The sequence below is a fragment of the Callithrix jacchus genome, chromosome X, assembly GCF_049354715.1.
Source record: "Callithrix jacchus isolate 240 chromosome X, calJac240_pri, whole genome shotgun sequence".
Classification (NCBI taxonomy): Eukaryota; Metazoa; Chordata; class Mammalia; order Primates; family Cebidae; genus Callithrix; species Callithrix jacchus.
In genome coordinates, this window is record NC_133524.1 from 12,314,317 (window position 1) to 12,329,393 (window position 15,077).

The following is a 15,077-nucleotide window of genomic DNA, read 5'->3' on the forward strand; positions in this document are numbered from 1 at the left end:
GAGTGGCAGTTGAATAACAGCTGCAAGTGAGCGTGGGATGAAGTGCCTTGTTGAGAGGTGAAGTCCTCTGAGTACTACAGAAATTTGAAGTAGTCTGAAGATCATTGCAAGGGCCACAGGGAAAGAAGTATCTAAGCTGATACTTGGAGAATAGATAAGAATTGGCAAAGCAGTGATATGGTTTAGACCTGTGTCTCTGCAGAAATCTCATGTTGAATTGTAATTACCAAAATTGGAGATGAGCCCTGGTGGGAGGTGACTGGATCTTGGGGGTGGAATTCTCATGAATTGTTTAGTACCATCCCCTTGGTACTGTTCTCATGATAGTGAGTTCTCACGAGATCTGGTCCTTTAAAAGTGTGTGCCATCTCCCCACCTCTCTCTCTTCCTCCCCCGCTCTGGTCATGTGAAGTGTCTGCTCCCCCTTCGCCTGCTGCCATAATTGTAAGTTTCCTGACACCTCCCAAGAACCCAAACAGATGCCAGCATCATGCTTCCTGTACAGTCTGCAGAACTGTGAGCCAATTAAACTGTTTTTATTTTTAAATTACCCAGTCTCACGTATTTCTGTATTGCAATGTGAAAACAACCTAATACAAGCAGAAAGAGCCTGAGCAAATGCTGAGGGACAGGCAAGACTTCACTTTTTTCCTGTATAGTGAGGCTCCTAGGCCAGTCAGAATGGGGGATTTGCAATGGGGATGTATATACACAGCCAAGCACACATAAATGTACATTGTTTACCTGGAAGCCCTTACTTTATAAGAGTTTAAAAATCATAAAATGAAAGACACAATGAAAAAAGAAAGCTTCATCTGAAATAGCCAGAAAGTACATAAGGCCATATCAGTTTTACTGCAAATTTCTTTTTCTCCTCTTGGGCTCTTGATCAGATACTTTAAACTCATATTTTTCAAAGGCATTTTATTATCTTCTTTCTCTGAAACTAACACATCAAATATTAGTGAGAGTTGATTGGAGGAGAGAGACTAATTCGTTTATTAAACATGAAGAGTTTTTTCTTCTTTGGGAAGTTTTTTTTGATAGATAACTCAGTCTTCTAAGAGATAAGTTCACAATTTTTTCTTTGTTTCCCCTTGGAGAGTATTAGAATGGCAAATACTTTTATTTTATCAAACAAGTACTTACGAATGTGCCTGCAACATTCCAGGGGCTGTTCAGAGCACATCACGTGTCTTTATTTACTTAATCCTCATAATGACTCTATGAATTGGCACTATTATTATCAGCCTTATTGACAAATTGAGAAGCTGAGGCACCAGGAGGTTCAAAGACATTGCTGCAAAGTATATCAGTGATAAGCAGCTGAACTAGAATTTAAACAACAAGCAGTTTGCTTCCAAATTCTGTTTATGCCAAAAACCAAGGAGCAACAAACTTTGTGAAGGGCCAGATAACAAATATTTTGGGCTTGGTGGACCATGCAATCTCTATAACAAGTTATCAATTCTGCCACTGTAATAAGAAAGCAGCCATAAAGAATATGTGAATAAATGAGCATGTCTATGTTTTGATAAAATCTTATTTACATAAACCATGGGCTAGATTTGAGCTATGGGCCATGGTTTGCCTATCCCTGATCTAAAACAGAATAATGTATTTTCCCTTATGTATGCAGAGGATTTAAGTAAAGTCTTCTTTTTACTATCTTCTATTTCCTGTTTACTGGTCAGACATCAGTGGCTCTCATTTTTTGTTTATCACAATTAGGAAGGTTGCTGCAGCATCTGATGTGTAAAGGCCATGGCTGATGTTAAACATCCTACAATGTCCAGAGTAGCTCCACAGTAAAGGACTATGTGGCCCCCAATGTTGATTATGCCAAGAGTTAGAAACCTTGGACCAGTTGATTCAGATTTATTTTCCAACTTGTAGAGTGCCCGCTCTTCTCTATTTCTCTCAGCATGATGGTACTCCTCTCTTACTGCCTCCTAGGTAGCTCAACACTTCTAAATAACAACAATGACGATTATGGCGGTGGTGGTGGTGGCTGGCATGTACTTAGCACCCATTATGGACTGGGTAATTGTACATATAATATCTCACTCTTAAAATATCCCATTTTGTTAAAAAATAAATTCACAAAGTAGGTATTATGATTTTGGTTCTTCATATAAATAAATATAAGTGCCTATATCCAAAACCTGGAGCCTTTCATTCTACCCTGCTGCCTCTTTCTTCTTATGACGAATTCTATCATTGGACATAAACATTAGACATAGGACTTCACAGTCGGGACAGCCTCCATAAACACCAGTTATGCTAGAAGAGATTGCTAGACTTAGATATTCAAGTTTTATTTGTAAAATTGCTTCTCTAACCATCATTAACTCAAAAATAGCTTTTGTGAGGATCTTGGACTGAAAATTTGATGTTTGCCTCCTTTTCCACATCAGGAAATAAGGTCAATGGTCAACCCCATGCCTTCCCTGTTGATAACAGTTTTTGCATGCAGATATTTTCCCTTTCCATTGCTTTACTTCCTACCTAGTCTGCCTTGAGATGGAGCTCCCACTGTCCTGAAAGGAAGTAACCTGTGGACAGAGGTTGAAAAGGAAAAGAGATCTGGAAGAGCACAACAAAGGTGGACACTGGAGGAGGCTATGAATATGATATTAGAGTAGTAGCCCAAAGGCACACCAGGAAAAGCAGTGGAGCTTGAGGCTCATGTACCAAACCTCATTCCCATTCTCATCATGATGCCTTAGTTGTGTTCATTCATCCAACAAACATTACTGAGCCCCATGTTGCATGCCTGTCAATCATCTAGGTATTGAGATATGGTAGTGTTCAGGACAGACAAAAGCCTCAACTCGAAGACCCTATAAAGTAAAAGTGACTTCTACAGTGTGATGGAAAGTAACATGCACTCTGAAGAAAAGTAAATCAGCAAAGGAAATGGGAAGTGCTGGAAGGGAGACTCCAAATTGTCAATGAGGTGGTTAGAATAGGTCTGTCTGTGAAGGTTACTGGCAGATTTGAAAGACGTGGGAGAGCAAGTCATCAAGATATCTAGGGAGAAAAGTTCTAGAAGGAGGGAACCACAAGGACATACACCTTGAGGTTGAAAGATACATGGTTAATTGTAGAAGTAGTAAGGAGACTTGTGTGGCTGGACTGGAGGCAGATAAGGATGGAAGTTAAAGAGATAAGTGGGGAAACGTCCAGATAGTAGAGTAGAATGTGGGGAGGATTGTGGCTTTTGCTCTGGGCAAGATTGGGAATCACTGTCAGGGTTATGAGCAAGGAAATTAGAAGAGCTGCACTGTTTGAAAATGGATTTCTCCGGATGCAAAGTTGAGAAGAGAGTGTCAATTCTACAGATGAGAAGGGTCTAGTTATATAAATTTCTTTCTCCTTTGAGATTTTCTTCTTTTTTCCCAAGCCAGAGAATAACCACATGTATGAGAGTTTACTTGGGAGTTATAAGAGTTGTCTTTATCCAAATTTTAAGACTAGAAGAGACACTGATGACCATCTCATCCTGTTCTCTTATTTTACTGATAAGAAAACCAAGAACAGTTTACTGTTTACTGTGATTTGATGTTAAGGATGCTAGGGGTCCAAAGTCTGCCTAGCTTTCTAGTAGTTGTAGGCAAAACCAAGACAAAAAAAAAAAAAGTCTTGCCCAAGACATCACCAGTCTGCCAAATGAGCAAATAAGTAATTTCAAAAGGGCATATGTAGTATGACAGAGTATGCTTGGTACTATTGAAGTACAGAGGAGAGATATCCAACTCAGCCTGGAGATTAGGGAGGGCCTCCTGGATGAGGCAACCAAAAGTCAGTGTCCTACATGAGTTCTGGGCTGTGGCCTCAGTCTGACGAGCTCTCCTTCCTCATCTGTCTAGTTTTCTTCTTTCTACAACATGGCACCTTCTAGGAGGCAGAAGACCTACCTGCATAAAAAAAAGAACCCTCCAATTATTTAGAAAGAAAAAAGGCAATGCAGCAGTGAAAACTTGTTTCATAATTTCTATGACAGAATTATAGATATACAAAAATAGAAATGATATAGCAAAGACTGTAATTCTTTGGCTTTCCAAATCTCATTTGCAGTGGTCATTGTCTCCTGGGATTTAGGCTTGGTTTTCTCTGGGTGATAGTAATAGTTCTGAGAACAATTAATATACTGCTGCTTATTCATAAAGCCTCCCAAAGACCAGGAGGGTGGCAATTAAATAAACATAACAATAAGTACTAATCAGCTGCCCTGTTATACTTGTTCTTGACTTTTTTGTTCTCATCTTAAGACCTCAAGCAGTTTATTGACATTAACTAATTAACTCAACACCCTTGGGTGAGACTCATAGATATTAATATTTCCTTCATTTTACAGAAGAGAAATTGAATCAAAGCTCTGTCATTGACCAAATTCTGGAAAAGGCAGAGCTGGTTTTTCTTGCTTTTCTAGATCCCTTTTTATTCTGTCTTTTGCTTTTCCTCATTTATCTTGTATCAGTAGTTCTAGAGGCTCAATGCTGTGTCCACACCATTTTCCAGAACTGTAGTCCATGGGTGGCCAACTTTTTACGTTCAACTATAGCCATGCTCAGCTCTTCTGTTATACCAACTTCACAGCAGGCAGTAGGGTGTGGTTAAATGTATGGTTTCTAGGTCAGACTGCTGGAATTTGAACTTTGATCCCAGCACTGATAGTCTTGTGAATGTGGGTAAGTTACTTAACAACTCTGTGTCTTTTTTCTCATTGATAGCCCGGACACGATCAGTGTGCCTACCTGCTAGGGTTGTTGCATACATTAACTGAAAGAATACATGGAAAAGTGATTCTGAGTTCAAATCCCAGTTTATTACTTTGTTACTGTGAGGCATTCTCTATGTGTCAGTCTCAATTCCTGTTACCTGTAGATATAATTACTGGTAAGGGAGCGATGGGTTTTAAAGGACAAATCATGTGTATTTTACTCAAACTCAGGTTTGACTCAAACTTAGAGTCACAGAACTGGAAGCAAACTCCATCATCTAGTCCAGGGATTGGCATCATGGGCTCATGACCTAAATTCAGCTCACTGTCTAAATTTTATAGTCCATGCTCTAAGAATTGTTCAGAAAAGAAAAGAAAAATAAAGGCCAGTCACAGTGGCTCACCCCTGTAATCCCAATACTTTGGGAGGCCAAGGCAGAATATTGGTTGAGCCCAGGAGTTTGAGACCATCCTGGGCAATGTAGTCAGACCCTGTCTCTTCAAAAACATTTAAAAATTAGCAGGCATGGTGGTTCATGCTTGTGGTCCTAGCTACCCAAGAGGCTGAGGTGGAAGGATCACTGGAGCAGGGGTGGTTGAGGCTGTGGTAAGCCATGATTATGCCACTGCACTCCAGCCTGGGTGAGAGTAAGACTCTATCACAAAAAAACGAAAAGACAAGAAAAATACTATTTCATGACATGTAAAAATTAAATGAAACACAAATGTCAGCATCCATTAAATACATTTCCATTGGAACACAACCATATTCATTTATGTACATAATGTCTGTGGCTGTTTTATTGATACAATGGCAAAGTTGAGTAGTTGTAGCAGAGACTGTGTTGCCCACAAAGCCTAAAATGTTTATTCTCTGGCCCTTTACAGACAAAGTTTGCTGACCTCTGCTCTAATCCAACAAAAAGGTCATCAGTTTGAATACTTTCTGCATTGGTGAACTCACTACTTTACTAAGCCACCTCCCCTGTTGTCCAAGAAAGTTCTAAATATCCACCCAGAAAGTCTGCCTCATGTTAATGTCTCCCTATTGGTCCTGATTTCTTCCTCTAGAACAGCAAATAGAAAGCTAATTCTTCATGCACATGACAACACTTCAACCACATGCCATCAGTTCTCTCTTGTCTGGATTATCCATTCTCAGACCTCACAGTTATGTCTTACTGTTTCCAGACCCCTCTCCATCCTGCTTCCTGTGAAAGCATGCCTCGGCTTGATCCACCCTAATCTGATCTCAGGATCTCTGCCTTTCCCTCTGTGAGATTCACACCATGCTAGTAATGACTGACTCAAGACCTCCCTTCTCTGGGTAGCTAATAAGCTTCACAAGGACAAGGTACTTATTTTCTTGTTTTTCTCTGTATTCCCAGCAAGGTTTTTGTCCTGATGGCTCAATTATTTATTGAAGGTTACTGAATGACTGATCTGTAATATACTTCTTAAAACATTATATCAGAAATAGGTATAATATTCCAAATATCATCTGAACTCTATACTTTGTTAAAGCTGCCCATTACCATAATATTCTTTTTAAAAACACATTATGTATCCAATTCATATGGAAATTATTCAAAAGTAAAAGCCACAGACTTCTTTTAAATTAGCGATTGTGGAGTTGGGTTGCCTTCATTGTATAATGTTGAATGTATTTATTGAACACTTATATCTATTCCTAATTAATTTTGTTTCACTACTTAGTTCCAGCTTATTGAAATATTTTTTAATTTTAACTATATTACCCAATATATTTTCTACTCCTCCCTGATCCTTGAGTAACAGAGAAATTGAATGAGGAGTCTGTGTCTTCAGGGATGTTGATAACAGCATAGTCCTGTAGGAAGCAGCTGGAATTTTTCCTCCATCTTGATCAAAATCCATTAATCAAAATACTTTTGTGCAGTGGCTCATGCCTATAATCTCAGAGCTTTTAGGAGGCTTAGGCAATGGGATCACTTGAGCCCAGGAGTTTGAGTCCAGCTTGAGCAACATAGCAAGACCCCATCTCTCAATTTAAAAAAAAATGAGCCGGACATGGTTGTGTGCATCTATAGTCCTAGCTACTCAGGAGGCTGAGGCAGGAGTATTGGAGTATTGCTTGAGCTCAGGAGTTTAAGACTACAGTGAACTATGATCATGCCACGGTGGGTAGACCCCAGCCTCGGTGACAGAGCAAGACCCCATCTCTAAAACAAAGAATCAAACAAAAAACACATTTTGTTTAGTGTACATGTATACATTAGCCAGGGACTGTTAAACTCAATGCATAAGCCAAAAAATAGTGAAAGGAATTGTGGACAAAATAGAAAGAAAAACTCTTTGGAGTATGAGCACATTGAATGCACCTGAATGTTCCAGAAAGTAGCTACCACTCACTCTACTGAAATGAAGGATTGTCCTTAATTGATATACCCATATGTAAATAAAAATTGATTTGTGATTCTATTCTATATCATAGCAGCAATAGAGTCAGAACCTGTAAACTTGATATGATATCTCAGTCTAATTAATTCAGAGAATGCAGAGAATGTTAGAACTGGAAGGAAATATAGAGATACTGCAGATCTCTCACTGTTCAGCTCTGCATTCAGGCCTGCTGAATGGAAGGCCAATAGAAGTTCAAAGACTGAGTTTACGGTCTGGTAGGTGAACCTTAATTTTCATTCAGGAAAGATTTCATCTAAACCTGGGTAAGTATTTTCAATAGCTTTAATGGAGTATAAATAATATATCAACAAATTCACTCATTTACAGTGAACAATTCAATGGTTTTCAGTTTATTTACAGACTTCTTCAGCTATCACCATGATCTAGTTTTAGAATTTTTTCTGACCTCCAAAAGAAAGCAAATACATGTTAGCAGTTATTCACCATCCTCATCCCCTGCTTATACATCCAGGTCTAGCTAATCTACTTTCTGTCTCTATAGATATGTGATTCCGAACACTTTATATAAATAGAACAGTGCAACTGGAAAAATGCAATGTTCTTTTTTGTCTAGCTTCTTTCAATGAGCATAACGTTTTCAAGGTTTATCCATGCTGTAGCATGTTTCGGTGTTTTGTTCCTTTTGTATTGCTGAATGGTATTCCATTGTATGAATATACCACATTTTTAAATCTATTCACTAGTTAATGGACATATGGGTTGTGTCCACTTTGGGGCTATTATGAATAATGCTGTTATGAACATTTGGCCACAGTCTTTGTGTGATCATATGTTTCCATTTCTCTTGGTTAGATACCCAAGGGTAGAATTGCTGGGTCTTGTGATTAACTGTGTTTAACTTTTTAAGAAACTGTCAACCTATTTTCCAAAGTGGCTGCACCGTTTTGCTATCCCACCAGCAATTTATGACAGTTTCAATTTCTGCACATTTTGGCCAACACTTGTTATCTAGACCTGGGTAATATTTTAATTGACACTAGAATGCCATTTGTTTGAGGACTGGTTACCTTTGTATATTTTAGGTAATTGATTTTTAGTTAGGGAAGGCAAGAGGTGATATACATTTTGAAAGATTGTTATTGCAAATTCTAAGATCATTTAAAATATGTAAAAAACAGAATGAAAAAGAAAAAAAAATCATGGAAAAAATGTTGATCCATAGAGTATTAATGTTGACATAAAACCTATTACAGTGAATGACAAAAGCTATTTAATAAGGTAAAATACATGTCAAGAAAGCATGTTAGTGCTTAAGATTTGCAATCAGTTCAAAGCTACAACATAATGGCTACACATTAACCAAAAGGTGAGGCTATGAATGTGCTCGTGGTCCTTAAATAAAGCGGAAGAAATATGTTCTAAGTAAGTCTCATGTAAACTTATCTTCTCCGTTTTGTTTTGTTTTGGCACTGAATAGTCCAAAACTAACAGGATAAAGCCATGATCAGATGGTTTATGTTTGCCACCTATTCTTTTTTTTTTGAGACGGAGTTTCACTCTTGTTACCCAGGCTGGAGTGCAATGGCACGATCTCGGCTCACCGCAACCTCCGCCTCCTGGGTTCAGGCAATTCTCCTGCCTCAGCCTCCCGAGTACTGGGACTACAGGCGCCCGCCACCATGCCCAGCTAATTTTTTGTATTTTTAGTAGAGACAGGGTTTCACCATGTTGACCAGGATGGTCTCTATCTCTTGACCCCGTGATCCACCCACCTCGGCCTCCCAAAGTGCTGGGATTATAGGCGTGAGTCTCCATTCCTGGCCCTGCCACCGATTCTTAACCAGAGCAGTTTTTGCCCCGAAAGGAATAGTTAGCTATAGCTGGAGACATTTTTAATTGCTATGATTTGTGGCGGGATGCTACTGGCATCTGGGGATAGACGCCAAGGATGCTGCATCCTACAATGCATAGGATTTAACTTTTTAAGAAACTGTCAACCTATTTTCCAAAGTGGCTGCACCGTTTTGCTATCCCACCAGCAATTTATGACAGTTTCAATTTCTGCACATTTTGGCCAACACTTGTTATCTAGACCTGGGTAATATTTTAATTGACACTAGATGCCATTTGTTTGAAGACTGGTTACCTTTGTATATTTTAGGTAATTGAATTTTAGTTAGGGAAGGCAAGAGATGATATATATTTTCAAAGATTGTTATTGCAAATTCGAAGATCATTTAAAATGTGTAAAAAACAGAATGAAAAAGAAAAGGATAGCACCCACAGCAAAGATTTATCCAATCTAAGTGTGAATGGTGTCAAGTGGAGAAACTCTACTTTAGCTGATGCAACTGAAGGTGAAATAACTAGAATCACTTGAAATGTTTGTTTCCCCTTATTTTGCTTCCTAATTACATATGCTGAGTCATTCTCCTTACTCAGGAGTTTTCAATCTTTGGGTTGCAGAGGTGAAGGCTGGGTTGTATATTTGTGATAAAGATCTCCAGTTGACTGTTACTCTTTCTCCATTTTCTCTTTCCAACCCAATTTAAAACTATTGCTCTAAACATTTCATAATACCTGTGTTCCATCTCAAAGGAAATTAACACTTAGCATAAATAAGTTGGCAGAATGGATATTTTCCTATTCCCATTTGTTATTCTGTAAAGAATCATTCAGTTCTTTCTTCTATGAGAATACATTGGCTATTTGGAGCAAATCTCTATGTTGTCAAAGCCCAAATTAGACAATGTCAACTACTATTTTCCAGGAAATACAAGATAATTTTTTATTTTCATGTAATAAGTCTCCACTTGATCTTGGCAAGACCAGCTTCTCACTGAAATAATACCAGCAAACCCTTTTGAGACTATAAATTTTATAATGAGCATGGGCCCTGGAATCTTGCTATGTTCTACTTGAGTTATTTGGACACTGTATTATGGAACAACTGTGAGTTTAGTTGGGCAGAATTTCTCTTCTGAACCATAAATTCTGTTTTTAAATGATTGCAAAAGTTATTATGCCAGTGAACACAACTCAGCATAGGAGAAAGAACATGAGCTCTAAAACAGATGGCTCAAATCCCAGGCCTACCACTTATAAGTTGTGTGGCCTAAGGCAAGTTGCTTAAGGACTCTGAGCAATAGTTTCTTCATTTATAATTTGGGAATAGGCTCTAACTCAGAGGGCCAACAAACTACTGTCCATAGCCAAATCTGGCCTGTGGCTTGTTTTTGTAAATAAAGTTTTATTGGAACACAGCCATGCCCACTTATTTTCATATTGCCTAGAATTGCTTTTGTGCTACTGCAGCGGAGTTGAGTAGTTGTGACAGAGACTGTGTGTCTTCAAAGCCTTAAATATTTACTATCTCATCCTTGACAGAAAAAGTTTGTCAATGGCAACTCTAACTCAACTAACTATTTGGTGGAACTTAGAGTTAGTATACATAAACCTAATCTTAGAATCTCTGAAAATATAAGTACCTATTCCTTTCTAGACCCAATAAATTGTTCTTAACAGCAATAATACTAAAGCTAGGATTCATTCAACATTTATGAGTACGTATCTACATATAAGAAGATTTTAAATCTCACAACAGCCTAGAAGGCATAATTCTCATTTCATATATGAAAAAGTGGAGTTTAAGAGAGATTAACTTCCTCAGTGTCACACAGCTAATTAGGAGAGTTAATGACAAAATATAAATGCCACCGCTGTTCTGGTTTTCTCTTTCCTCTTTTTCCTCCTATTTAACAATCCTGACTTTTGCTGGACAGTTTTTGAAACATCTTTAAAAAAAAAGCTGACTGTTTAAACAGGTGAATGAACCTCAAAAACTAGAGCACAGATTGATTTTGAATATTTGCTGCTTATTGCTTTCTAAAAGCTTTTATGTTTATATTAATTTGTTGCTGTCTTCTTATTCTCTAGTCTTTATCATACTTCAATTCTCTTTTCACTCATTGTGCTTCCCTCCTTCTACTCCCAAGCTCTCTCCCCTTTCTTAACAAAGAGCATTTGTAAGAGAGGATAATGAGCATCCTCTGCATCTATGAAGCTAAAGAGCAGGCCATTGAAAGAAGCAAGCTACACAGTCCCATGCAACTCTTCTAAAGCTAATTGTCACCAGTGCCATTGATTCCAAGGGACTTTTCATGTTCACAAAGCACTGTGGTCCCTAAAGACAGGCTATTGTCTTTGTGGCTTATTATTTCAGGACAGACCTCACAGCTCTTAACAAATATATTTAAGAACAAAAAACAAACTTCATTGTCACTTCATGTGGTGGGTTATAGGAAGAAAAGACATCCAGCATTGAGATGTGTGACTCTTTGTACGGTTGTTGGCATGTGAATGTATACTTCCATGTATGAATGCCTGGCATCTGGGGGTGTGTTTCTATAGATGCTCATCTGGTATCTGCGGTGTATTTCCATAGATTGCCATTCAGTTCTTGGAGATATATATATATATACACACATATATATCTGCATTGATGGTCATCTGACATTGAGATGTGTGTTTCCATAGATGGACTTCCAGTATCTATGAGTATCTGGCTCTGTGCCTCCACGGAAAGGGAGCCTTATTCTGCTCTTTGGCACATCTTCATCCTTGGAAAGTATTTTCCCCTCTATTGAGGGTTAGTGAAGCTCCCTTAACTTTTCTCTCAGTAGATTTTAGTCCTACTCTCTGTAGCTACCCGGAATAATGTCTAATCACTCTTCTACATGGTAGCTCTTCAGAGCAGATGATGAGTCTTAGCTAATTTGCCAAAGCCTTGATTTCTCTATAATAAATCCTGTACAGCCTTTCAAATGTTCTTTATAAGACTAGATTCTGACACTTTATTATCCTGGGGATGCTTATATTAATCCATTATAGTATGTCTATGTCAATGTCTTTCTTTTCCAGGTATAAACTTCTTTTCTGATTCCAAAAGTAATGAATTTTTATTACATAAAATAAAAAACTTGGACAGTATGTAACTCCAAAAGAATGAAAGGAAAGGAAGAAAGGAAGGAATGAAGGAAGGGAGGAATGAAGAAAGAAAGAAAAAGCACCCATTATTCTATCACCCAAATAACATTTTTTAAATTTTGGTCCTTATTTTCTAGTCTTCGTGTGTGTGAGTGAGTAAATGTATGTTTACACATCTACTTATCTATATCTCCATCTACAGCTGTGTTTTTACATACTGGTGTAGAGATCCAACTACATGAAGCTTTATATATTGATTTTATATATTCACAGCATGCACACTTTCTCTCACAGCAAAAAGTATTCACAAATATTATTCTTAATAACTACATTTCACTCTATCATGTGGATACATGAGAATTAGTTTGTGCCCGTTGAAAAATGTGACTGACAGAAGCTACCACAATGCTCCAAAATGAACTAAGCATGGCAATGGGGCTCACCTTAGCTTTGTCCTACATCCGTACTTCTCTTCTTCTTCATGTAAATGTGGGCCTTGAAATTAACTTACTTTTCTTAGTTTACAAATCAACTTTTTCTTTAGCATGTGAACACCTTTAACATAGCAATCTACAGGTAAAGGGCTGTTTTGCAAATGTCATAGCTTATGTATATCAGCTACAGGACATACCAGAATACAATCATGCAAAAGGAAAGTTGTCACTGTGTTTGGCTCAAGTTGTCTTGTGATTCGTGTGCATGTGTGTGCACACATGTATCTTTGTACAAGCAGTAAGAAGTCATTCAAATAGATCTTACTGCTCATTTGCAATCATTTTCTGCTCTGTTCCTCCTCAGTATCCCTTTTAAGGTGATAAACTGTACATTTAAACGTTGACTTTTTCTGTTTTGTGTATATAAATGTGAACTTTTTGGAAATTTTAACAGTGAAGTTTATATGCTGCAGTGCAATGTGTTTTAGATTCCCAGTCATTCTGTGTGTTCCATGTAAGTAGGAAATACCATTTGCAATGGGTTTTAATTATCTAAAACAAGAATTCTCAGTCTAGGTTCATGGATGCCTCAGAATCAATGGATATTTTAGGGGAAGGTGGTTATGAATTCCTGGAAATTGCAAATTTTTTGAGCATTTTCTTTTTCCTGGAGATAGGGTTCTTACTAGATTTTCTAATGGCCTATGATGATTGCTGTAAAGAATAACTTCATAAAACATTCTTAAAAATTCTTAGTGGTTTTGCTCAGAGAGATGCCATCATCATGGTGAAAAAAATGGCTAATAGAAGGCAATAATTTGAGAATGTATTAAACTTTCCAGGTGGATGAGCTTTTTTCTTATATGACTTGTCTTTTGTCATATCAGGTATTGATTTACATATGAGAATGGGCTTAGAGCATCCAGCAAAGTATTTTTCCCCAGTTATTTCTGAGATTCCCCCAGGAAGTGTCTTGAGATATCCTCTACTCAGATTTCCCGGATTCTATTCCTGGCTCCAATGCTAGAAGTCACACTGCCTCAGTTTCTTCATGTATAATATTGCAACAATAATAGAATCTGTTTTTCCAGGCTATTATGAGGACTCAATTAGTTAACATATGTAAAGCACATAGAAGAGTGCCTGGTATACCATAAACACTCCATAAAGATGGTTATTGTTATAATTATTTATTTATTTTTACAAATAAGACAGCTTTAATAGTTAAATGACTTCTTTCAGCCATCACAATTAGAGAGTAACTGGCACATGATAAATATTTCATAATGGGCAGGCCATGTTTGAGAATTGTGTTTGGACTGACCAACCCTGGTCAATAAACTTTGTAAAAAGCTGAATAGTAAATATTGCAAATTTAGTGAGCATAGGTTCTCTATTGCTACTACTCAACTCTGCCATTGTGATACCAAAACAGTCATAGATGATATGTAAACAAAGGGGTGTGGCTGTGTTCCAATAAAACTTTATTTACAAAAACAAAGGCAGTCAGACTCTAGTTTATAGGCTCCTGCTTCTCCCTTCCCTTTAGATACTAAAGTTTCTTGTTTCTCAGTGCAAAAGTAAATATATATATATATATAATGGAAAATTTAGAAATTATATATAAAAAAATTCACCAAAGTTGAAAAGTAAAAATTGCCTGCATTCTACCACCAGAGATAATTAGAATTTACATCTTGGTGAATATTCAATAAGTATTCTTCCAGTGGAGAGATGTTTTTGATTTATTCCCTTTGTAGGTCTCTGGGAACTTAGTTTGTAATTGGTTCGTCTTAGTCTGTTTTGTGCTGCTATAACAGACTACCACAAACTGGGTAATTTAAAAAGAAAAAAAAATTTATTTCTCATGATTCTGGAGTTGGGAAGTCCAAGAGCATGGTGCTAGCTTCTGTTGAGGGCCTTCGTGCTGTATCATCCCATGGCAGAAGTCAGAAGGGCAAGCGAGACAGAGAAAAAATGTGGGCCAAACTTCATCCTTTGATCAGGAGCCCACTGCCATGATAACTAACCCACTTCTGTGATAATATCATTAATTCATTTACAAGGGCAGAGTCCTCATGACCTAATCAGACCTCTTAAAGGTGCCACTTCTCAATACTGTTATAACAGTAATTAAATTTCAACATGAGTTTTGGAAGAGACATTCAAAACATAGCAGCTTCTTAACATTAAGGTTTAATTATGTTAATTAGTGGGCAGGGCTACTATCTGGGTCTAGTAGCTATGACACTAAAGGCCAGGGGAGAGGTGATGAGATAACACCTTGTAGATATACTCATTGCAGAATTGCCTTCCTTCTTCATTGAATAGCAAACTTCCTTATGTGATTATCATGCTAGCTGCTTCAAAACTATTTAATATCTATGAGGCCTGGATTTCTATCATTATATAATGTATATGCTAAAACCTTTTAATCCATATCCCATAAGTTTTATTCCATAAATTTTATATATCATCCCCAAATTATATATATGTACAAATAAAAATAGTTAAAATGCTTAAAGATT

At 37.5% G+C, this 15,077-nt stretch overlaps 1 protein-coding gene across 8 annotated transcripts in view; it reads left to right on the plus strand.

The window, feature by feature from the left end:
- The window catches only part of FRMPD4 (FERM and PDZ domain containing 4), a 908,838-nt gene that overhangs the window by 277,513 nt on the left and 616,248 nt on the right, over window positions 1-15,077 (plus strand). The window lies entirely within an intron of this gene.